We start from the raw sequence: 24,314 nt of genomic DNA, 5'->3' as shown, positions 1-24,314 counted from the left end.
TATGAAACAGAATCAATCTATTTCTTCCCCAGAGAGTGATATTTAATCACCCCTGTGTTATTAGGTTTATGATTGGGATTATGATTATTATTCTCATTTGCCTTGGAGGCTTTGTGGTTTCAAAGCCTTTACAGCAAATCTCATACTCATGTAGAAAGGTCCACAGATCACCAGTTCTCTAGCACCCTTTATCTAAGTGGATTTTGAGGAAACTTTTAGATATTTCTTAAGAGTGGATGGTCTTAAATTGTTTTTATTCTATACAGGGTAGATGCAGGCCACACATAAACACATTTCAATGTTTATACATCTGAGTAAATCTTATAAACTTGATATCTAAAAATAACATGCTGGTCAAGATTGTAGGTCATTTTTTATATCCTCCTGAATTTATTTGAATTCTAAACACTGATGGAAAATTTTTAAAAGAAGATGAATAATATTGTCTGATGTCTAAGAATTTATGTATACTTTCTTTTAGGGAAATCCATGTGCTTTACAGGCAATAAAAAATGTCAGTATTCCAAGGTTCCTATTTGCTGAATCACTATTGAAAGAATAATGTGTCAAATGAAGTATAGATGGAAATTTCTTAGGCTTTTGTCAGTAAACAGTTTTTCTTGGATACGTCTTAGTATCTTTTTAGGTTTTTTTTATTATTTAACAATTTAATTAGTATTTATTTCAACACCTATAAGACACTGTGCCAGTGAATTTAGGCATTGGGGGTATTAATATCTCAGTGTTAATCACATTATGCTAGGTAGGTATTTTACATATATCTCATTTTTCTTCAAATAATCCCACAAGATTAATATTACTATTATCTCTATTTGTTGATGGGAAAATTGAGAGGTTGACTAATTCACCAAAGTCACAGAGCTTACAAATGATTTACCCCAGATTTTAACAGAAGTAGTATAACTCCAGTGGCTTTACTCTTTTTAGTTTTAAACATGAATCTATTCCCATCCCTTATCCAGTGAAAAAGATTTCCTATTTCTACTTAAAAAAAAGACTTAGAATTATAATAAAGCAAAACTAAACCAAAACAAACACACAACTTGAACCACTACTGGTGTAACTTACTTATTATGCTGTCTTTGGTAAGTAGTTTAAAAGTCATTTACTTGTGCCAAAAACAAACAACAGCCAGAAAACACACACACCCTTCACGTTATTTGGGTAATATAATATAGAGCAAAAGTCAGCATTAGCAAGAACCAGGACTGGCTACATTAATTTGTGGTACCCAGGTCAAAATGGAAGTATGGAGTTCCTTATGCAAAAGTTTTAAAACACGTTAAGATAGAAACAGCTGAGTGTTAAAGCAAATGAGACTGCCTAGGTAACGTGCTCAGTGAAGCCAGTCCTGGCAAGAAAGCAGCATTGATCATTGAAGACCCTGTGTTGCATTATTTACATTTGGATGTCTTTCCAATAGCAGAGTGACCTGTGAGCCAAAAGAGATTCCTTGGAGACACAAAGGGCTGTGAAGACAGACTTTTAAGGTTTGCCACTCCAAATAACCTCCTTCATTTTATTTCTTTCTTGTTTTTGTTTGTATTTGTGTTTGTTTGCCTCAAAAATTTACCTGAATCTAGGGATTTCAAAGGGCAGAACAACTACTATAAACACTAAATCTTGTTACTTGTGCTAACTCCTTCCTGCCCCAAGGAGATTAAAAGTTGGTTTCTAATATCATACCTAGAATGTTACACATATAAGATGGTCAGAACTTTACAAATCTTCAAGGATTGTGACTTTATAAATAGCAAATGTGTTTCAGCTTTTCTTTTATATGGCGGTTTTGTGGATAACATGCACAAATTAGCTGATTAAAACAGGTAAGATGGTATTTGTGGAATTATGCATTGCAAGGAACACTGAATTCAATGACTTCTAAGATCCCCACTACAGTCATAAGATTCTGTGCCTCTAACAGAGTAGGATGTTATCTGTCTGAGATGAGAACCTAGAATAGCACTCCCGTGACAAAAAGATGTTGAGTACATGATAATGTCCTTGATTCTAGAATATGAATGGGCAGATAGACTATCCCAATTTCCTCCAAAGGAGGGAGAAAAGATGGAGATAAAAATATCATATTTATTGCTGACAAGGTAGTAAATGTGCTTTGACCTGCTGCTTGTCCTTCCCTCTCCCAATTAAACCAACACCCCTCGTCATACCTAGGGCAGGTGAACAAATGCTGCTTTCCCCCAGAGGAAAAAAAAATTAGGGAAAAAAGCAAGACAACATTTTTCTGCTTCCTGCAGAGAAGCTGAAATGAAACAGAAAAACTAGAAAGAGCTGAGAGGGCACTTGTTTTCCCTGAGAAAGTAAAGAAGAAGGAAGCATTTAGATCTGATTTATACCTCTGATATAAACATATACATATCTATATGTAAACAACATAGACTTGGGTCTTGTTTTCTTTTGAGAGAGAGAGAGAGAAAGAGCATGAGTAGGGGAGGGGCACAGAAAGGAGAGAATCCCAAGTAGGCTCAGTCCTGTCAGCACTGAGCCGATGCAGGGCCCGAACTCCTGAACCATGAGATCATGCATGACCTGAGCTGAAACCAAGAGTCAGACGCTTAACTGACTGAGCAACCCAGGGTTTTGTTTTCTAATAAAGTCTGACAATCTGTCCTTTAATTGATGTATTTACCACTGACATTTAAAGTAAGTATTGAAACAGTTTGATTATTATCTACCATATTTCTTACTGTTTTTCTATTTGTTGTACTACTTCTTTGTTCCGGTGTTTGTCTTTCTCTCTTTTTCTGCCTGTTTTTATTTTAACTGAGCATTTTCTATGATTCTATTTTCTCTCCCTCCTTAGCAAGTCCATCACACTGCTTTTCTTACTTTTTTTCAGTAGTTGTCCTAGAGTTTACAATATACATTTGCAACTAATCCAAGTGTAATTTCAAATGTCACCACACTGCTCCACAGATAGAGCATATACCTTATAATAACAAAATAATTCTAATACCTCATCCCTGTCCTTAATATCATTGTTGCCACTCATTTCACTTATACATGGCATAAACATATATTATATGTAAGGTATATACATACACATAATTGAACACATAAATAATCAAATATATTGTTGCAACTATTATTTTGAACAAACCATTAGCTGTTATGTCAATTATGAGTAGGAAAAATAGAAGTTTTATTTTACCTTCACTTATAATTTCTTCAATGTTCCTCTTTTTTAATGTAGATCTGAGTTTCCAAACTATATCATTTTCCTTCTTTCTGATGAGCTTCTTTTAGTACCTCTTGCAATGTAGTTCTACTGGCAACAAATTCTGTCAATTTTTGTCTGAGAGTATCTCTCTTTCGCTTTTGAAGGATAGTTTTTTGAGACATAAAATTCTTAACACTTTAAATACTTCACTCCACTCTCTTCATGCTTGCATGGGCTGTGAAGAGAACTCAGATGTTTTCTATTTTTTGCCCCTTTATAGGTAAAAGGGGGGGGTGTGTATGTGACTTCTTTCAGATTTTTTTTTGTTACCTTGATTTTTCTCCATTTTGAAGATGAATACCCAGGTGTAATTCATTTGGCATTTATTCTACTTGGCATTTTCTGGAATTCCTGCATCTATGGTTTCATGTCTGACATTAATTTGGGGGAAATTCTCAGTTGTCATTCTTCAAATAATCCTTACGTTCTTATCTCTCATTTCCCTTTTTTTCATTCCCATTATATGTGTTTTACACCTTTTATTGTTATCAGTTATTGAATACTCTGTCCTATCTTTTCCTTTTATTTTTTTCTCTTTCTTTTCAGTTTTGGCAGTCTCTGTTTAAGTATCCTTAAGCCCAGAGATTCTTTCCAGGGTTGTGTCCAATATTCTAATGAGCCCATCAAAGACAGTCTTCTTTTCTGTTACCATGTTTTTATCTCAAACATTTCTTTTTGGCTCTTTCTTAGAATTGTCCATCTTTCTGCCTACATTACCTATCTGTTCTTACATGTGGTCTACTTTGTCTATGAAAACTTAGAGTATTAATCAGATTTTTTAAATTTGTTATTACATTTATTTAGTTTTGAGGGACAGAGTGAGACAGAGCACGAGCAGGGGAGGGGCAGAGAGAGAAGGAGACACAGAATCCGAAGCAGGTTCCAGGCTCTGAGCAAGGGTTCAGTACAGAGCCTGACGCGGGGCTCGAACCCAGAAACCATGAGATCATGACCTGAGCCAAAATCGCACACTTAACTGACTGAGCCACCCAGGTGCCCCTAAAATATCAATCAGATTTTTAAAAATTACTGCTCTGGTAATTCCAACATTTCTGCCACATCTGACTTTTGTTCTGCTGTTTGTCCAGTTTCTTCAAACTGTGTTTTTTGTCTTTTAGTATGTAATCTTCTTTTGCTAGCTGGACATGAGGTACCAGTTAAAAGGAACTGGGGTAATTAGGTCAAGAGTGGAGGAGAAGAAATATTCTTTAGTCTTATGATTGGTTTGCAGTATTTTAGTGAGCCTGTGCCTTTAAAACTATGGTCGATGAACTTCACAAGTACTCTCAGTTTTTTTCACTCCCGTAAGTGAGCCAGGATGTCTGGAAGTGGCTGGAGTTGGATATTTTCCTTTGTCCGGGTGAGTTGGTTTCTGATAAAATGCCAGTAAGTTAGGCTCTGGTAAAATAGTGTCTTGAGGGAAGGCCTTGCTAAGAAGAACGTAATGCCCTGATGTATTTCAGAATTGTGCCTTTCCCCTTCTCCTACCGGAGGCATGTGGGGATTTTTCTCTAATCTTCACTATGAGAACCCAAGAGAGCTATGGGAGCGTTGTGACAACTCTCTGATGGCTGAGTGCCCCTGGAGTTTTCAACTCAAAGAAATGTCCAGTCTGCGCCTCCAGCATTTCCATGATTATAGGAGAGGTTTTCCTACCCCAGCATTGATTCCTGCAAAGGTCTTTTACTCAGGGATGCCTACTTCGCTGAGTTGTGATTCTTTATATCCAGCCTGTCTGTTTCTCTAATTTTGGAGGCAGTGGTTTGCTCTGTGACCTCACTTCTCACAAATCTAAGAAGAGATGTTGATTTTTCAGTTTGTTCAGCTTTTTACTTGTTAGGACACAGTGACAACCTCCAACCTCCTTACTTGTGGCACAGAGAAGCAGAAGTCTAAAAGTAGTTTTAACCCACAAAACAGGCTTATTATGGCAAACATTTAAAATAAAAGAAATTGGAAAACAGATGTTTAAAACCAAATGGCGCAGTGCCACCCGAAGTTCAAAATCTTGAGATTTCATTTTCAGTTGAATGTCATCTGCATTTTCTAATTTGCTTTGTTATCAGGTTTACTGTGTCAGTATATGAATATATTGCAACATGAAAATCTAAAATGTCCCCCCTCTCATTATTATTTATACTGCTTTTCTTTAACCAAATAATCAATCAAATATATGATCCTAATTGATTCTAGAGCATATTGATTAAAATAATTTTCAATAATTTTTATTAAAAGACGATAGGACTATAATTTCTAAGGTCCAAGGTCTCTTTTTCCAAGAATTTAACAAACATTTTTACTTTATGCTCAAGTTACAATTAAAAGTGCTAAAAGCCAAGGAATAATTTATTTATATTCATTAAAATTTTTAAAAACCTAGAAAAAATTAATAAGTATTTATCAAAGCATGCCTCTGAATTATACACTATAATAAACTATAATTTACATGATAAATTTATATTCAACTTTAAAAAGTATCACCTAGTAATCTACATAAAACAAAATTTTTTAAATTGAAGTAACTTGCACACAGCAAAGGTGTGTTTCACTGTCCCTTTCCCTTACTTCCTTCTAGGAAACCAGAAAAAAAGTGCTTATGAGAGATAGCAATGGTAAGGATTTTTTCTTGTTTTGTCAAGAAGAAGGTAAGATCATTTCCTACTCGCATTCATATATGGTTATGCACATAAATACATACAACCAATAAAGCAGCAGTGTTTTCTGTTTTCTATAATTTACTTATTATTAAATACTTGGTCTTCATTGAAAGACATTCTTTTGTTTTAAGAGGGCTGGGTCAGAGCGCCTCGGTGGCTCAGTAGGTTAAACATCCAACCCTTGATTTTAGCTCAGGGTTCATGGGGCTCCGTGCTGACAGTGCAGAACCTGCTTGGGATTCTCTCACTGTCCCTCTCTCTCTGCCCCCTCCCCTACTCACTCTCTTTCACCCTCTCTCTTAAAATATATAAATTTAAAAAACACTAACAAAATTTTAAAAAAGAGGGTTGGGTCAAGTAGTTGTAGGTATTTTCAGTAATAGTTTTCAACACCATACAGTTCTCTGAAGGGAAGCCATGCACACAACTGATTACAAGCATGAAACACATAAAGAAGAGAGTATGTGTCATCATCATCATGAAAAACCTCTTGAAGGGCAATGATGAGTCTATAAAATATGAGAAAAGCAGAGTTGCTACTCTCTAGTAACATGGCAGTGAATAACAGAGGTTGTGCTTTAGAAAAAAAAAAATCCTTGATGGGTGACTTGGAATTCTTGATACAAATTCAAGTATGTCTGGTGGCTCTTAAAGCCTCATGTGAAATGGCAGGAAAACTATAATTCCATTATCTGGGAAAATCCTCTTTAAATTAAGTAGAACACTGTGCTTTGGTTTATTCTTTACTCAATCATTTTCAGCTTCTGAAAGGAGGGAAGAAGGGTAGGATGCAAAAGAGATAAAATACATAGGTCTTTTGTCCTTCCCTCACTAATTCTTCAGGCAGCTTACGCTAATACATTTATATCTTTGTAATTGGCCTCATACGCAACCACGAAAACTCTAAATCATCCTGATAATCTTAATTAGGGGCTCTTAAAAAATAATCGCCATTTTAGGGGCACCTGGCTGGCTCAGTTTGTTGAGCTTCTGACTTCGGCTCTGGTCACAGTCTCTTGGTTCATGAGCTCGAGCCCCATATTGGGTTCCCTACTGTCAGAGCAGAGCCTGCTTTGGATCCTCTGTCAGTCCCTCTCTCTGCCCCTCCCCTACTTACACTTTCTCAAAAATAAATAAATATTTAAAAAAATAATAATCCCCATTTTAACATCCATCCAACTGAAGTTTCTAATGGTAAGTATGCAAACAAAACTTACTTAACAAATATTTCTATACATGAAAAGAGAAAAATGGTTTGTAAAAGGAAAGCTGAAAACTTCTTAATGACAAGGAAATTTTTTTAATGTTTATTTTATTTTGAGAAAGAGTGAGAAAGAACGTGTGCACATGGGGAAGGGACAAAAAGAGAGAGAGAGAAAGAAGAAAACTGGACTCAGGGCTTGATCTCATAACTGTGAGACCCTGACCTGAGCCAAGATACAGAATTCGACGCTTAACCTGCTGAGCCACACAGATGCCCCAACAAGCAAATTTTATATAGAGGGTACATTAAGGCAGAAATTTCTAGGTACTTTGAATTATTTATAAAGTTATTGCACGGTTGGGGCGCCTGGGTGGCTCAGTTAAGCGTCCGACTTCGTCTCAGGTCATGATCTCACGGTCCGTGAGTTCAAGCCCTGCGTCAGGCTCTGTGCTGACCGCTCAGAGCCTGGAGCCTGTTTCAGATTCTGTGTCTCCCTCTCTCTCTGACCCTCTGATGCTCTGTCTCTCTCTGTCTCAAAACTAAATAAACGTTTAAAAAGAAAATTAAAAAAATAAATAAATAAAGTTATTGCATGGAATAGTTGCAGGATGAGTTGAAGTAATCAAAGTTGAATCAAAGAAAAATAGGCCAAAAAATATTTTTGGAAAAGGCAAAGAGGAAACATAAAATTTTGCAAACAAATGTAAATTAAAAAGTCAGATTTTCAACATATTCAGATTCATAATTTTGAGTAAGAAAAATATATATTTCTAATAGGAGGATAGAAGGAAAAATTCAATAGATAAATAGATGATAGATAGATAGATAGATAGAATGGTCATTTATAGTCAAGTTTCCTGCAATGATAAAAGAACAATTTAGTGATTGAAATATAAACTATTTAATACTTCTTATTAATGACCAAAACATGCATTCATGTTAGGTTACCAAGAAGAAAAGTAATTATTGGTTTTCAATACCTATAAAGTGATAGTATTAATAGGATAACCACGTTGCTGGAATTAAAAAGTCTCTGCTTCTCTCTTTGATTTGAAACAATGGACAAATTACTAAGACTTTTTGCCATATAATTTATCCATTATAAAAGTTGATAATATTGACTTTCTTACAGAAACTATGAAAATTAATAAGATCCTAATCCTGATTTAAGGTTGAGATACATTTCAGAAAAATGCCACTTTACTTAGTATAATGAGGAACAAAATGCTGGTCCTATAAAGGAAGCAAAATCACCTTTGCTCAGCTGAATGCAAAACCACTGACCGATATATCATCTAAAAACTTCCCCCAATCTCATACATCTGTGGAATTGTTATTTTCTTTTTTGTTTAAATTTTTTTTAACTTTTTTTTTTGAGACAGAGAGAGACAGAGCATGAATGGGGGAGGGTCAGAGAGAGAGGGAGACACAGAATCTGAAACAGGCTCCAGGCTCTGAGCGGTCAGCACAGAGCCTGATGCGGGGCTTGAACCCATGGACCGCGAGATCATGACCTGAGCCGAAGTCGGACGCTTAACTGAGTGAGCCACCCAGGCGCCCCTGGAATTGTTATTTTCTAAAAGAAATTCCCTGTATAATTTTTTCATTTTCTTAGAAGATAAAGTAAATTAGAACTAAAGCACATGCAGAGCTATTTAATGAGTAATAACCACATACCTTCAACTAAGCATTCCTTATCACAAAAGACATTATTACATTATTACCTGTAGTCTCGTGTATGCCTAATTGCTCTAATACCATTTAATATGTCCCTGCCAGTGGTTATTGACAAGTAAATAACCATTGTGCATCATTTTCTTTTAAATAAATAAACATATAAATAAATAATGATAAAACAGCAAACACCTACCTGGCACATAGCAAGCACTCAAAGTGACGGCTATTATATTTGCAAGGCACTGTTCTGAGTAAGCTATTAAATTCTAAGAAATATTTACATATACTCTCTTTTTGAATCTTCCAATAATCCTCTTTGGGAAGTGTTTTATTATTACTAGTTTATAGATGAGTAAACTAAAACATAGGGAAGTCAAGTAACTTAACTAATGTATTAGGGTTCTTCAGAGTGACAAAACCAATAGGAGGTGTATGGCAAGAGAGAGATTTATTATGAGGAGTTGAGTCACATGATTCTGGAGGCGAAGAAGTCCCATGATCTGCTACCTGCAAGCTGGAGACCTAAGAAAGATGATGATGTAACGCAGTCCAAGTCCAAAAGTATGAGAACCAGGGAAGCCAATGGTGTATGTCCTAATCTGAGGTCAAGAGAACATGACATGAGATGTTCTAGCTCACCTGTGAGGCAAAAAAAAAAAAAAAAAAAAAAAAAAAAAAAAAAAAAAAAAAACAAGGGGAAAATTCCTCCTTTCTTCATCTTTTGTTCTATTCAGACCCTCAACAGATTGGATGATGCCCCACCACGCTGGGGAAAGCAATCTACTTTACTGAGTTCACTGATTCAAATGCTAACCTCACTGAAAACACCGTCACAGCCACCCCCAGAAATAACATTTAATCTGAGTATCCTGTAGCCAGTTAAAGTAACTAATAAAATTGGGGCACCTGGATGGGTTAGTCAGTTAAGCATCTGACTCTTGATTTCAGCTCAGGTCATGATCTCACAGTTCTTGAGTTTCAGCCCCACATCAGGCTCTGAACTGCTGATGGCACAGGACCTGCTTGGGATTCTCTGTCCCCCTCTCTCTGCCCCTCCCTTCTCATGTTCTTTTTTTCTCTCTCTCTCAAAAATAAATAAATATTTTTAAAAATTGATACATAAAATTAATCATCAGAACCAAAGTCTCCCAAATAACTGGCAGAGTTAAGATTTGGACCCATGTACTCTTTTTACAAAGTTTGGGCTCTTAAACCCTATGTTCAACTGCCTTTGGCATGTATAACATATAGTATGATTCAACATCTTTTTTTCAACGTTTTTTTTTTTTTTTTTTTTTTTTTTTTTTGGGACAGAGAGAGACAGAGCATGAACGGGGGAGGGGCAGAGAGAGAGGGAGACACAGAATCGGAAACAGGCTCCAGGCTCCGAGCCATCAGCCCAGAGCCCGACGCGGGGCTCGAACTCACGGACCGCGAGATCGTGACCTGGCTGAAGTCGGACGCTCAACCGACTGCGCCACCCAGGCGCCCCAGTATGATTCAACATCTTAATGTAATCTGTTAATTTCTAAGATTTAGCAAATGTTAAATATGCAAATTAGGAAAACATTAATAATACATGAGCTATGTAATGTTTTCAGAAATAACAGGCTCAGTTTGATGTTTATTAAATATTATTTAAAATGTTATTAAATATTTTATTATATATTTACAAACTGAGTAATTCAAACTATCTTTACATATGTAAGAGAATTACAATTTACTAAATGTTTGAGCAGATTTGAATAACATTTTTATGAAAAAATAACCTCCATGATTGGATTAAAATACTAGCAGGAAAACCAATTTTTATGAATCTTTTTTGGATAGATTTCTATGTGGAAAACATTTGAAAAATATGACATAGAGCTTGATGTGTCTCCCCCAAACTGCCCTCTTATAGATGTTCCCTTCTATTAGGTGCTAGAACTCTGAGGAACCATTTAAAACTAATTTTAGCCTAAACATATTATTTAGAATTTGTAAACTACCTCAAACATTATAAGTTGCAAATCTATATTATAGAGAAAGGAAACAGTTACACAGACATTATTTATTACAGCTTGCAAAAGTATTTGCCTTATACTTGCAAATATTTGTTTTGTTATTCTGACAAACCATTTTTTTTAATGTTTACTTATTTACTTTTGAGAGAGAGAGAGCACAAGGGGGTGAGGGGCAGAGAAGGAGACACAATATCTGAAGCAGGGTCCAGGCCTTGAGCTACCAGCACAGAGCCCAACATGGGGCTCGAACTCACAAACTGTGAGATCATGACCTGAGCCGAAGTTAGTCACTTTAACCGACTGAACCACCCAGGCACCCCTGACAAACCAATTTGGGCTATCTCTATTACTGACTATAGTGTACCATTTTGGACCATTTTCACAAAACATAGCATCTCCATTTTTATGTGCTGGTTTTATTATATCTTCTCTTTGGCCCATTTTTTTTTCTTTTCTCTGTTAATGCTGGTAAAATAAATATAGCACACCCAAATAATTTTTTAAGACAATCATCTAACTGGATATGAAAAAAAAAAGACCCTTTAGTGCTGAATTAACTCATCTTGACTTGCCCAGCAATCTGGTTGGGGTTGGGCATCTCTAGCCTATAAACCATCCCACAACTGTGCATTGAGTATCTACTCTGAGCTAGGAAATGGAACAGTCAAGCCAATATTTTTGTGATCTGTTTCTAGCAAGTTTTGTATTGCCATAGAAATTCTAGGTTTCATAGCTACTACAGAGAGCTAGATGAAGATCAGTTGTGTGAAGGAATAGAGAGGAACTCCTGAATGGGGTTAAGAGAAGTGAATATGGACAGACAACATGTCTGTACAGATGGGGGAAATGAAACACAAATAAGTGACACCTTGCATAGTATCTATACAATTAGAATATTAAGGTCATGCCTATTATAATGCATTTATTAAACAGCTACTAAGTGCCCTTTATTTCCCCAGCAGATGCTATGCGATATCAAGCGCATACAATTTTGTTTGTGAAATGGTTTCCTTGGAAACATGCAATCTTGACAACTGATTTGAATTTAAATTCATGAATACAATCTAACCATACTTCTTTAACAAATTCTCTTTCCCAATCTTTATCCAGTTATTAGCTTTTTATAATCCAGTGTTTATGTAAACCTTAGCACATTTTTTTTTTTATGGCAACCGAATTACAGGAAACAGTATGGCCTTATAGTCAGATAATGTGATCTCAAACTTAGCTTCCCCATTTTGTAGTTTTGTGACCTCAAGTAAGTAAAGTAATCCTCATCTCAAAAATATAGATAATAACAGTTACCCCCTCTGGTTGTTATTAGAATTAATAAGAAGACACATGTAGTGAGCCCAGGAAGCGTCAGTCCCTCCCCTACCTAAACATTTCAACATGAATTCAAGATGTACTGACTGATATTTTATATATTTTGAAATACACATTTTCTTGGAGCAGCAGCCCAAGAAATAAATGATGTGAGAAAAGTCCAGAAGGAAATGCAGGGCAGTCAGAGAGCAGTCAGCTTTCTATTCTGGGATCAGCAAGAGGCAGCCAGTAATAGTCTCTTCCACATTGTGTTTTTGCTGAAGAAATACTTAGCATAAAAATTGTCTGGATTAAGGCAGATACAGGGCTTCCCTTACGTTGCTATTGGGCAGAACCATTTGAGTGGACTTGGAAGCCCCAAATTCTAAGGAGATTAAGCTAGTGGAAATAGACCTGAGCAGGCACTGGTTATCTCCTTGTATCCAGTAGGACAAGCCTTATTCACAGTAATGCAATTTCTGATGACGTTCAGTTTTTCTAGTTTTACTTTAAATTGATTTAAGTAACAAAGTGATAATCATGAGCATGAGCCGCCGAGCGATCTTCATATCCAGGGAAAAAATGTAAAAGCTTAGCTACAGCTGCTGTTCAACATGGGGATTTAGGGAAAATCTGTGACACATGACTTCTGAGGATGAGGTCCATCCCAAGACAGCCAGCATCTGAGCAATCACATTTTAATGCAAACACCTGTAACATTTGGAAGGGTCTTTAACATCAGCTTCTTCTGATATAGAAAATATTGAAATCAAGAGAACTCATAGTTTCTTAATTTTTTCAAGTCTTTCTTAATTAAGGCAGGAAAAACAGGAATTGTTTACTCCTTAGCATCTGTTATTTTTCCTGCCTTAAGGTCTGACTGCCTCCCTACTGCCTAATAAATAAATATGATTTTATTGACCAGTTCATTTTCAAAGAAAGTTAAATAGGCATTAAGCAATCAATTCTCACATAGTGTTCACTTTGGTTGTCTCATTCACTCTTGTGCCTGAGAAGAGCTTGAACACAATATTCACACAAAACATATTCATTCAGGAAATAGACAATATTACTTTATTTACTGACACTTAGCAACTTAGTAGTATTCATGAACATTGTGTCCCATCCTGGGTGCTTTTTCTTATTTCCCTTCCCTCTTTCCCTTTTTGGTTCAATACTTAAAAATTTTTTAAGTTTATGTATTTACTTTGAAAGTGGGGAGGGGCAGAGAGAAAGGGAGAGAGAGATTCCCAAGCAGGCTTTGCACTGTCAGCCCAGAGCCCTATGCTGGGCTCGATCTCATCAACTGGTGAGATCATGACCTGAACCAAAATCAAGAATTGGACACTTAACCAACTGAGCCACCCAGTCACCCCTAATGTTTTAAATTTTATAATGGTTAAGGTTTATTTACTTTTATATGTATTGTCTTAAATTTTTTGGACAAAAGGTAATTCAAAATCTCACAGAGAAATTAAAATGCTTTCAGAGATGGTTACAGAGGCAAGGGAGTAACTTGCTCAAATACTGTTTCTTTTGACAGATGTCTTGCTTTCAATGATAATTGCATTTTTGACAGTCAAGGTCTTTCATTGTAAGCCCATGAGAATAAAGTTTATATTGTTAAATTCCATTTCTTTTTGATGCGAAATGCATTATGTGAGGAAAACAATGGTTTTATTTTCCATTACCTTTCTAGTTTAGGATATAAACCATTCACCTCAAAGTATCTGTATTATGAAAGATAATCATTTATTAAAGACTCACTTCAAATTCTAATTCCTTTGTTTCAACAAAAATATATCATATTCCTGAATTTTCTCAGTTGAAGACATAGTATAAAATCCTAAGGAAATGGTTATACATGCAAGTTGTATTATTAGCTCACTTTAAAACACAATTTTATTTTGGAAGTTATTGATAATTAAAACAGCAAGTGGCTTGATGTGCTTAGCTACCTATATTTTATTTTTCTATACTTGTATATTTATATTCTATATTTTTATATAGAAGTATATTTTCCTCCAGAAACATATTTTTCTCCAGATCCCTACAAAGCCAACAAATTTAGTATTACAATTCTTATCTGTAAAGAAAGAAACTATCCAAAAAAGCATGAAAAATTTTACTGTTATAACATATGTGAGAAGTGACTAATATATTACTGAAAGAACCAATTACATATCACTGGCTTCCTTATAGTTACAATTTACCTCTTTCAAAAAATGATGGCTTACCCTTTTCTAGAAATAGAAAAGGAGAAATGCCAAAGACAGTGGTAGAATAAATTATCTTTATTGACTTTATTTCTAATAACAAATAAATTGGATTTGAAAGTGATTTTTTTTTCAGCATGGCATAACATTAGAATGTCTGATAATGTTGGAATATATTCATCTTAAATACCATTAAAAAGAAAAAGTAAAAATAAAGAAATTGTTCCAGGTTAACACACCAAAGTTGAGGTTAGGTGGTCATGTAAGAGGTAAAATAAACATTGGGAGAGGAAGGATTCATGTTGGGATCTATGGCTCAGGCTCCATTTAATAGACACATGCATCTTTGGAAAACTATTTAATCCTTATGAGCGTTTAGTGTCCCCATCTGTAACTTTCTATCAGAGTTGTTTTGGAATAAATACTTCACTACTTCTATATCTAAAAAAAAAAAAGCAAAAATAAAAAGTCTTAAAAATTATAATATCTATGGAAATAAAAACTACTAATTTATTTGTATCATGATAATGTTCTCTTTTTACCTTTGTGTTTTTTTAAAAGTAAGATTGAAATTTTAGTACTGTAGTGCACTTATAAGGTGCAATTTCCTTAGAACAATTGACTAGCTCATATCATTATGTTGTTTTATCTGCTGTCTTTCTGTAATTTTCCTTTATAAATTTAATTCCATTACTGCTCTCTAATATTGCTACTCTATTATCATAGTCCTCATTAATTCAAAATTGCTCTTACTCCTTCATTTTTTTTTTTTTTTTTTTTTTTGCTGGAGACTAATGTAAAATTGCAGTTCATTAATTATATCATTATAAAAATCCTTGTTAATTTGATTAGTTTGTGCATTTATCTTTGAACCTCCCTTTTCTTGATTTCCCCCCACACACCAATCTAGTTAAGTTTATTTCTTATTGTCTTCATCTTTTTATCTTGTAGTTTTTATGCAACTAAAATTAATTTATTTTTTGAAGACCTGGGTATATCTCTACTTAAATATATCATTAAAAACTTGTATGCTTCAAGTGTTTAGATCAGGAGTAATCATACTAAATAGCATTCATAAAATTCCAAAGGAGATTTAAGAACTGAGAGGAGTAAAAAAAAGAAGATTTTAGAACATGACATGTACCTAAAATTCAGATTGAAACTGAAATAACATGTTGACAAAACAACAGAGAGAAAACTCATCAGGAGAAGGAAAAACAAAAAACAAAAACAATACACTGTGTTCAGGGTCATGAAGACCTTACAGCTAGAATATTGGCCAGATACTTTCCTTTCAAACAGATTTTTGTTGTGTTGTTGTTGCATTGTCTGTCTATAGGACTTGGCACTACTTTCATCACACATAACTAAAATGAAGAGAAAGCCCAACTAGAGAATTGACTTTTGACCACCTACTCCAACTCTCCCTCCCCCCAATCTCTGCTTCTTATAACCGTAAGTCTGATCTCTTTTTCTAGGAGTTTGTTTTTATTTTTGTTTTTGTTTTTTAGCTTCCACATATAAGTGAGAGTATACTGTATCTGTCTTTCTCAGTCTGACTTACTTCATTTGGTACAATGCCTTCAAGGTTCATCCATATTGTCACAAATCATAGAATATCCTTGTTGTTGTTTTTTTGCTAAATAGTATTCCATTGTGTGTGTGTATACATATGTATATATCACCAACTTCTTTATCCATTTATCCATTCATGGACACTTAAGCTGTTTCCATGTCTTGACTCTTGTAAATAAGGCTGCTATAAACATGGGAGTGCAGGTATCATTTCAAGTTAGTTTCTCATTTCCTTCAGGGATTTTTCTAGTAGTCAAATTTCTGGATCATAGTAGTTCTATTTTTATTTTTTTTGAGGATTTTCCATTCTGTTTTCCATTGTAGCTGTACCAATTTACAACCCTACCAACAGTGCACAAGGGTTCCCTTTTCTCTACAACCACACCAGCATTTCTTACCTCTTATCTTTTTGATGATGGCCATTCTAATAGGCTTAAGGTGATATCTCATTGTGATTTTAAATTGTATTTCCTTAACATCTAATGATGTTGAGCAATTTTCATGTACCTGTTGGCATTTTGTATATCTTCTTTGGAGAAATATCTCTTCAGGCCCATTGCCAGTTTTTAATTGAGTTGTTTGTTTGTTTTTTGCTATTGCTATATTTTTTGCTCTTTTGTATACTAATGCTTATCAGATATATGGCTTGCAAATATCTTTTTCTCATTCCAGAGGTCGTCTTTTCACTTTGTTGATTGTTTCTTTTGCTATGAAGAACCTTTTTTAGTTTATTGTAGTCCCACTGGTTTATTTAGTATTTTGTTGTTTGTGCTATAGATGTCTTATTTAAAAAATCATTACTGGGATCCATTTCAAGGAACGTATTTCTATGCTTTCTTATGAAATTTTGATTGTTTTTTTAGGAAAAGAAAAGGTCATTGGGATTGGTTCTTAGGACTGTTTCACTATACTTAGCCAGGTACCTTGACTTTTAGAGATTCCTAGTAGATGGAAGACTATGGCAAACACTGACAACTTGTCTCCTGACACTTCTGAGACTTTCCTGACAAACTTCTACTCCTAAACCTTCTATCCTTCCCACTAGTCTCTTACCAATGACCCTACCAGATAGTTTTCTCTAGATTTGGGGGCAAATTTGAAGGTTTGGGGATAAATATATGCTCACTATCCATACCCACTTATTTTTCCTCTGCTTTATTTTAAAGATAATGTAGAGGTTTTTTTTTTTTTTCTGAAAACATAATAAAAATGTGTCTGCCACTGTAAATTCTGTGAAATAACTTGGTTCAAATGAATTATGGCAACTACTTCTTTAATATAAGCCTTAAGTAAATCTTCTTATTGTTGGAATAACCACTTTATGATTTGTTTGTGCTTATATCTTTATATAGGAGTATCTTTCTAGATCTAGAAAACTCTTTTAAATGGCTATCATCCATACATGCCTATTCTACTACATTTTCTAATCAAAACTAGGCTTTTAGTAGGCTTTCTTCTGGCCAGCCGTTAGTGGATGAAGTCACAGTTCATGACATTTATGCTTTGTATTAGCTTCTGGGGGGTCCAGTAATAGAGAAGAGAAAGTGTTGCTATTATTATTATTGTAAATAATAACCAACATTTACATAACATTCTATAGTTTTGAATTTGCTGGCATGTGAATTACCTCATTAAATGAAACAAATGAGGAAATTCACAGTTAATAATTTCAACTCATGAATGAGATAGTTTAATTTTTTTTTCTCATTACCAGACTTGAAGAACATGTCTATTAGGTTCATGTTCATTATCTGTGAGGCTTCTAAATGCAGCTGGAATGAGGTATTGAAGTGAAGAAGAATGGCATACGGTCACGCTGTGTGATTAGAAAACAGAAAATTATTTTGGCAACAACATTAAGTCATGAGAGATTGCAGGACAGCGATAGGTAACTGAAGTAAGAAGCTAGAATCAACTAAACTTTATAAAGCAAAAAAGCATTAGAGAATTAGAATAATAAATTAAGGTATTAATACCTCTTTAGAACTTGCTTAATCTAAAAATATATCTTGAAAACATTTACACAGATAGATATGAAGATTTTATTTGAGCTGCTTAAGGAAAGATGTGTGATGGAAAAAATCACTTTACCAACCAATATTAACTAAAATTAATTTGATGCTCTTTGTAATAGAAGCCTATAGTTACATATTTTCCCTTAATTCTCTAAGGTGAAATATCTGCCATGTCACCATACAATTATAATTTATTTATATTATTCCAATATCGGTAACTGAGAGATAAACCAACCTTTATGTAACTGGAAGCTATGATATCCTTTTTGAATCTTTTTACACCATCCTCAGACCCCCGCCACCAGCCCCCCTTCCAATTATCAAAGAATATAAGATGGAGGGCTTAGAATTCCTTAGATAAGTTCTTAGAATACATAAAATGAAGGATTTATTGTTAGTGGGTTTTGTTTGTTTGTTTTGGTTGGTTTTATTTTTTTGTGTGGGGGTGTGCTCTGAGTGAAGCGAGAAAAAAGGGAAGGAATGCTGAAGAAAATAGGAGGGGAAAAATACATATAAACGAGATAAGGAAGAGAGAAAGATGGAAAGAGAACCAGAACAACAGCAAAAGAGTAAAGAAGGTTGCCATATATTAACATGGAAGGCTAACACATGAGTTTTGAAAATAGGAGTGCCTGGGTGGCTCAGTCGGTTGAGCGCCCAACTTAGGCTCAGGTCATGATCTCAAGGTTGGTGAGTTCTGCCCCGAATCAGGTTCTGTGTTGACAGCTCAGAGCCTGGAGCCTGCTTTGGATTCTGTGTCTTCTCTCTCTCTGCCCCTCCCCCTCACACTCTGTCTCTGTCTCTGTCATTCAAAAATGAATAAACATTAAAAAAATGTTTTTTAAGAAGAAAATATCTAAGGAGATTTTAAGAAATGATATCTCATATTCAATTTAGTTTGTATTGCAGCTGTATACATTTCCAAGCCCCAAAACTTCAGTGCTCTGTTATACACACAAAGTCTTCCTATATGTGTACCTGTGTGAGCATTTGTGTGTGCATGTAAAATAAGAAAAAGAGATAGTTAGAAACAGATAGATGTGAGGGTGCCTGGGTGGCTCAGTTGGTTGAGAACCCAACTCTTGATTTCAGCTCATATCATGATCCCAGGTTCATGGGATGGAGGCCTGTGTTGGGCTCTAGACTGAGCATGGACCCTGCTTATAATTCTCTCTCTCTGCCCCTCCCCACATCTAAAATAAAAAAATAAAATAAAATATTTTTTTTAAAAAGAAATGGATCAATGTGTGTACTTTGGAAGATGAATTTAGAATATTAGTAAAAATGAGAAGAACACTAATACAAATTGAACAAAGTGATAAAATTAAACATTATATAATTTAGTGTTTTCCTAGGCCCAACCCCTTATAGAAAAAGCCAGCATTCGATTTTGGGTTTTGATTCGTAACAGAAAACTAGATACTATCTTTGTATAAACTTGCCCATTAAACACTAGAAAAGGTTGACTGATAAGTTAGTTTTATAATGCTTAGGATGCTAAATAACTTCACCAGAATTTTTCTGAGTTCATAAGAACCAGGGCTTGTGGCTACGTATGTGTGCTTCTGCATCTGTTTTAGGCTGAGGCAGGTGGGCCTAAATAAATTCTTATGCTATCTTAGGCACTGAAGTTCACATTCAATGATTTAGTTCATATCTCTTTTAATCCAGACATGGAATCTAACTCTCTTCTTCTATATTTTTAAATATGGCGGGAGGAGGGGGCACTAATAAAAAGTGGACAATTCTATCTGGGTAGTTTTAAAATTCTAATTAGAAAATGTATTTTGACTGAAAGGCCTGAAAAAGCCAAATAGACCATTCCTTAATGACAGGATTTCTTCTATTTTCACAACTTGAAGTAGAAGGAGAATAAAGAGAAGGGAAGTTACCAAGATGAAAACTAATTTATTTATAATTACAACTGATAGGAAAATAATTCTTTTTATTTTTGCCTGCATGAATTGCCACTAGACTTCAACCAAGAAAAAAATATGAAGCACCTATTAATAATTTTTGTGTTCTATGCGTGGATATGGGAATAATTACCTTTAAGTTAATTCGATTCTAGATTTAAAAACTAACAAACACACAAAATCCCATGAGTTTTCTCTTGACTATTAAGTTCTAATTGTATTCTGTATTGAGGGGAATTTCACTGCAGACAGTAGACTCCTTGCTACCTAGTTTGAACATAAGAGGATTTATTCCTGGCTCTTAAGTGGCCTACAGAATTGGGGGGAATGCTAAACACACTGACTCATAACTGAACTTTGAGGAATGAGTTCTAAAGTCATACAGCTTCCAGGATAGAGTCCTAAAGCCATACAGTAGAATTGGGCCATTTAGGAAACTACCGACCTCAAAATGAGGGGAAACTGTGGAAACAGGAAGTTGATGAGTAAATTAGGAAACTTCTCTTACAGTTTCTGGCTCCAAAATATATCACTATTACTAGAATATGTATGGATAAAATGGATGCCTCCTGCTCAGTTCCTCTTCATAGTCTTTCTTCCATTTCCACATCATGAGGATAGAAACATTGGTAGAAACTAAACATAGAGGAAAAACTCAGGGGAGTCTGGTAAGGGTGCCCTTAACTTTCCAGCCTCTGCACACATAAAAGTGGAAGGAATACATTCCTGCATGAGCCAGTTCATGGTACCAGCCACATATTCATCTTGATTGTGGCCTCAGGGAGTTAGTAGGGTAATATATTCTATTAATTAAAATATTTAGAATAACCAGTACTTATGAATAAAACATGAGAATAAAATTTGAAAATCCTTACTAACGTTAGGGAAGAATGGCATGTAAACTTGAATAACATGGATTTATAGTTCTCAATTAGTGTTGTACATTCTCTACAGGGACATTTGGGAATGTGTGGGAATATTGTTGGTTATAATGACTGGGGAATGCTATGGGCATTTGGTGAACAGGGGCTAGAAGAGGTATATGGAACACTTAATAAAATTTGGCACAATAAAGAATGACCCTACCTTAAGTACCAGTGGCCTCTCACCTCAGAAATACAGGTAGTCTCCAAACAATTTTCATAGTGTACATTATCATCAGAAAAATTTGCTGAGTTGAATTAATCTGTTTTGGGTTTTTTTTCTACTCTCTTAGGAAAGGGTATGTACCCAGATGAATGTTATCATGGACATAGATTCAAAAAAAGCAGCATGAATGAAAGGGATTAACATTTTATGAACAAAAGAATCATTTGATTTTACCAAGTAGTGATCCTCAAAGTATGTTAACCCTACCCGTAGCATTGAATCACCTGGGAACTTTGTTAGAAAGGAAAATCTCTGGCCCCAGGCTGACTGAATCAGAAATTCTGGAGTTGGGGCCAGCAAATGTATGTAATAACAAAACTTCCAGGTCATTTTGATATAATCCAAGTGTTGACAACTACTAGAATAAAAACATTAAGGAGTGAATGTTGTAAAGTTTGGCATATGTAGGGAATTTGACTTTTCATCTGCAGTGAGTGTGATCAAAGGAGAAAAAAAAAATTGTGTGAAATTGGCCAGCATTGGGAAAATCTTTGGTCCCTCTAATAACGGTTTTTCCTGGAGTGCCTGGGTGGCTCAGTGGGTTACATGGAGGGCCCATGTGGCTCTGTGCTGACTGCTCAGAGCCTGGAGTCTGCTTCAGATTCTGTGTCTCTGCCCCTCCCCAGCTTGGGCTCTGTCTCTCTCTTGTATCCAAAATAAATAAACATTAAAAAAAATTTTTTTAAATAATGATTTTTCCTAGGCATGATGTCCAAGAAGACAGAGGAAAATAGATTTAAGACATGACCCACACTAGGGAATGACACCAAAGTAAACCCAGAAATGGGATGTGTAGTCCTTCTATGGCTGCAGTAAAAAAATAACCCTAAACTAAAGGGCATGGCTTTATTATCTCACAGCTTCTGTAAATTGGAATTCTGACATGGATCTCACCAGACTAAAATCAAGATGTCATTAGGGCAGCATTCCCTACTGAGGGCTCTAGACGGGAATCTACTTCCAAGCTCATTCATGTTGCTGGCCAAATTCATTTCCTCGAGGTTGTAGGACTGAGATCTTCACTTCTTGCTGGCTGTCAGCAGTTGGCCACCCTTCAACTCCCAGAGGCCTCCCTCTAGTCCATGCATACAGCTACCTACATCAAATCTTTCTCACTCTTGGACTCTCTGACTTCCCCTGTTGATGTTCCTATTCTGCCTTCTAGCCAGAGGAAATTCTCTGCTTTTAAGGGATCATATGGTTAGATTGGTTCCACCTGGACAATCTAGGTTAATCTCCTTATTTTAAGGTACATAAGTTTAACTTTTTTGTTTGTTTGTTTTGTTTTGTTTTTTTGAGAGAGACAGAGACAGAATGTGAGCGGGGAAGAGGCAGAGAGAGGGGGAATCACAGAATCTGAAGCAGGCTCCGGGCTCCAAGCTGTCAGCACAGATCCTGATGCGGGGCTCTAACTCACGAACCATTAGATCATGCCCTGAGCCAAAGTCGGACACTTAACTGATGGAGGCACCCAGGCGCCCCTAAGGTACATAACTTTAAATAAATCTGCAAACTCCTTTTTGCCAGGTAACATAATATATTCACAGGCTCCAGGATTAGGGCATGGACAGCTTTGGAAAGCCATGATAAGGGAGGAATTCATTCATTCATACCTTCAGCTACAGCATTAACTGTGTCAGGCTCTGGAGTGTAAAAAAAATAATTCCATAGTTACCTATTTCAAGGATGTTACCATCTACACTATGTAGAAGTAGATGAAGGAATCAGAGACAGTCACTGTATCCTACTGATGAGAAAATATTAATAGCTATATTAAATGATAACAAGAATCTCAGGCAGCAAAACTTCAATAGTAGGTATTTTCCATTCAGGTAGGAAACCTAGTAGCAGCTAAGTCTCCAGACCTGATGAGGAACAGGTGACAGTGACTCCCAATCATTGTATCAGAAGAGAGTTCTAGTCCCTCAAAGGGGACTGAGGCATCGTGAGTGAAACTTCTGAGAACCTAGAAATAAATAAATTATTTTAAATGTTCATTTATTTTTCAGAGAGACAGAGAGAGACAGAGAGAGAGACAGAGTGCAAGCTGTGGGGGTGGAGGAGCAGAGAGGGAGATACAGAATCTGAAACAGGCTCCAGGCTCTAAGCTGTCAGCACAGAGCCCGACGCAGGGCTTGAGCCCATGAACCATGAGATCATGACCTGAGCTGAAGTCAGTCGCCTAACTACCTGAACCACCCAGGCACCCCATGAGAACCTAGAAATTGAGATCAAGGTAGAAACAGGGATAGAACTCAAACCTATGGTAGAAAAAAGAAGGATTACTGGGATTTAGGGGAACCATGCACATACACAGGGTGGTTCTGGGTATTTTTTCTCACTGGGACCAAGGAGAGGTGGGGAAACACCTGAGAAGAACAGTGGATCATCAATGGGCCACTAGAAACCCAGTGTTTAGAAGAAAGTTAAGCTTATATCCAAACACCTGCCACAAGGTTCTAGAGCAAGAAAGGGCTGGAAACTATATCAAGAGGCCATGAACTCACAGAATATGGCAGTCCTTAATTACATTCTATCCAGATTTGGTGATTCTCTGTCAAACTGGAAGTTTTTCTCCATATTTTAGATAAAAGGTATAAAGGTCAGTAAAACGGTATGTCCAGTAATAATGAAAACTAACAGTTTAAGGTTTGGAAGCAGATTCATATGGGCCAATAACAATTTGTTGAATTCAGCAGTCTTTAAGATACTATGGGCTTGAATACATTATTTTATTTTCCTTCCTTCTTTTTTTTCATTTTAACATAGATTGTATTAATGTTTTTTACAATAATGCATTAAGAGAAAATGATTAGGAGAGGTGGGATCTTTAAATGCTTTTAATCGTTACTGAATTGAACAGAGTGATATGAGATGTGTCAAGCCCACATAACTTATTTTTTGTCCTGCCCAGCACATTTTGCTTCCTAAATACAGTGCATATATTTCTCCCCCCCAAGAAATAGGACATTTTGCATGAAAACAAAGAGAAACTAAGTGATTTTCAAAAGATTATTTTTTCAGTGAGGAAATAACAGCTAGAATGCCACTGCACAATTCTTTATCTCCCAATGTTCCTCTCTCATTAAAGTAAAAACACAGAGGAAAGAGATAAAAGATTTATCATATTTATATAGGCAAATTTTTACTACCAGTATAAAGTTGAGAAAAAAGAGACAGCCAAAGCAGGCCTTTTGGGAGAGCCTCTGATTCAGGAAGCATTGAGCATTCTGTCTACTTCTGAGAACTAAAAATAAAAGAGATGAGTTGATAGGGGATATCAAAACGTTCTGCGTGTGGGAATGACTTGCCTTCAAGATTTTTAAAAGTCA

Source organism: Panthera leo, chromosome B1 (genome assembly GCF_018350215.1).
Source record: "Panthera leo isolate Ple1 chromosome B1, P.leo_Ple1_pat1.1, whole genome shotgun sequence".
Classification (NCBI taxonomy): domain Eukaryota; kingdom Metazoa; phylum Chordata; class Mammalia; order Carnivora; family Felidae; genus Panthera; species Panthera leo.
This window is presented reverse-complemented; position numbering follows the sequence as displayed.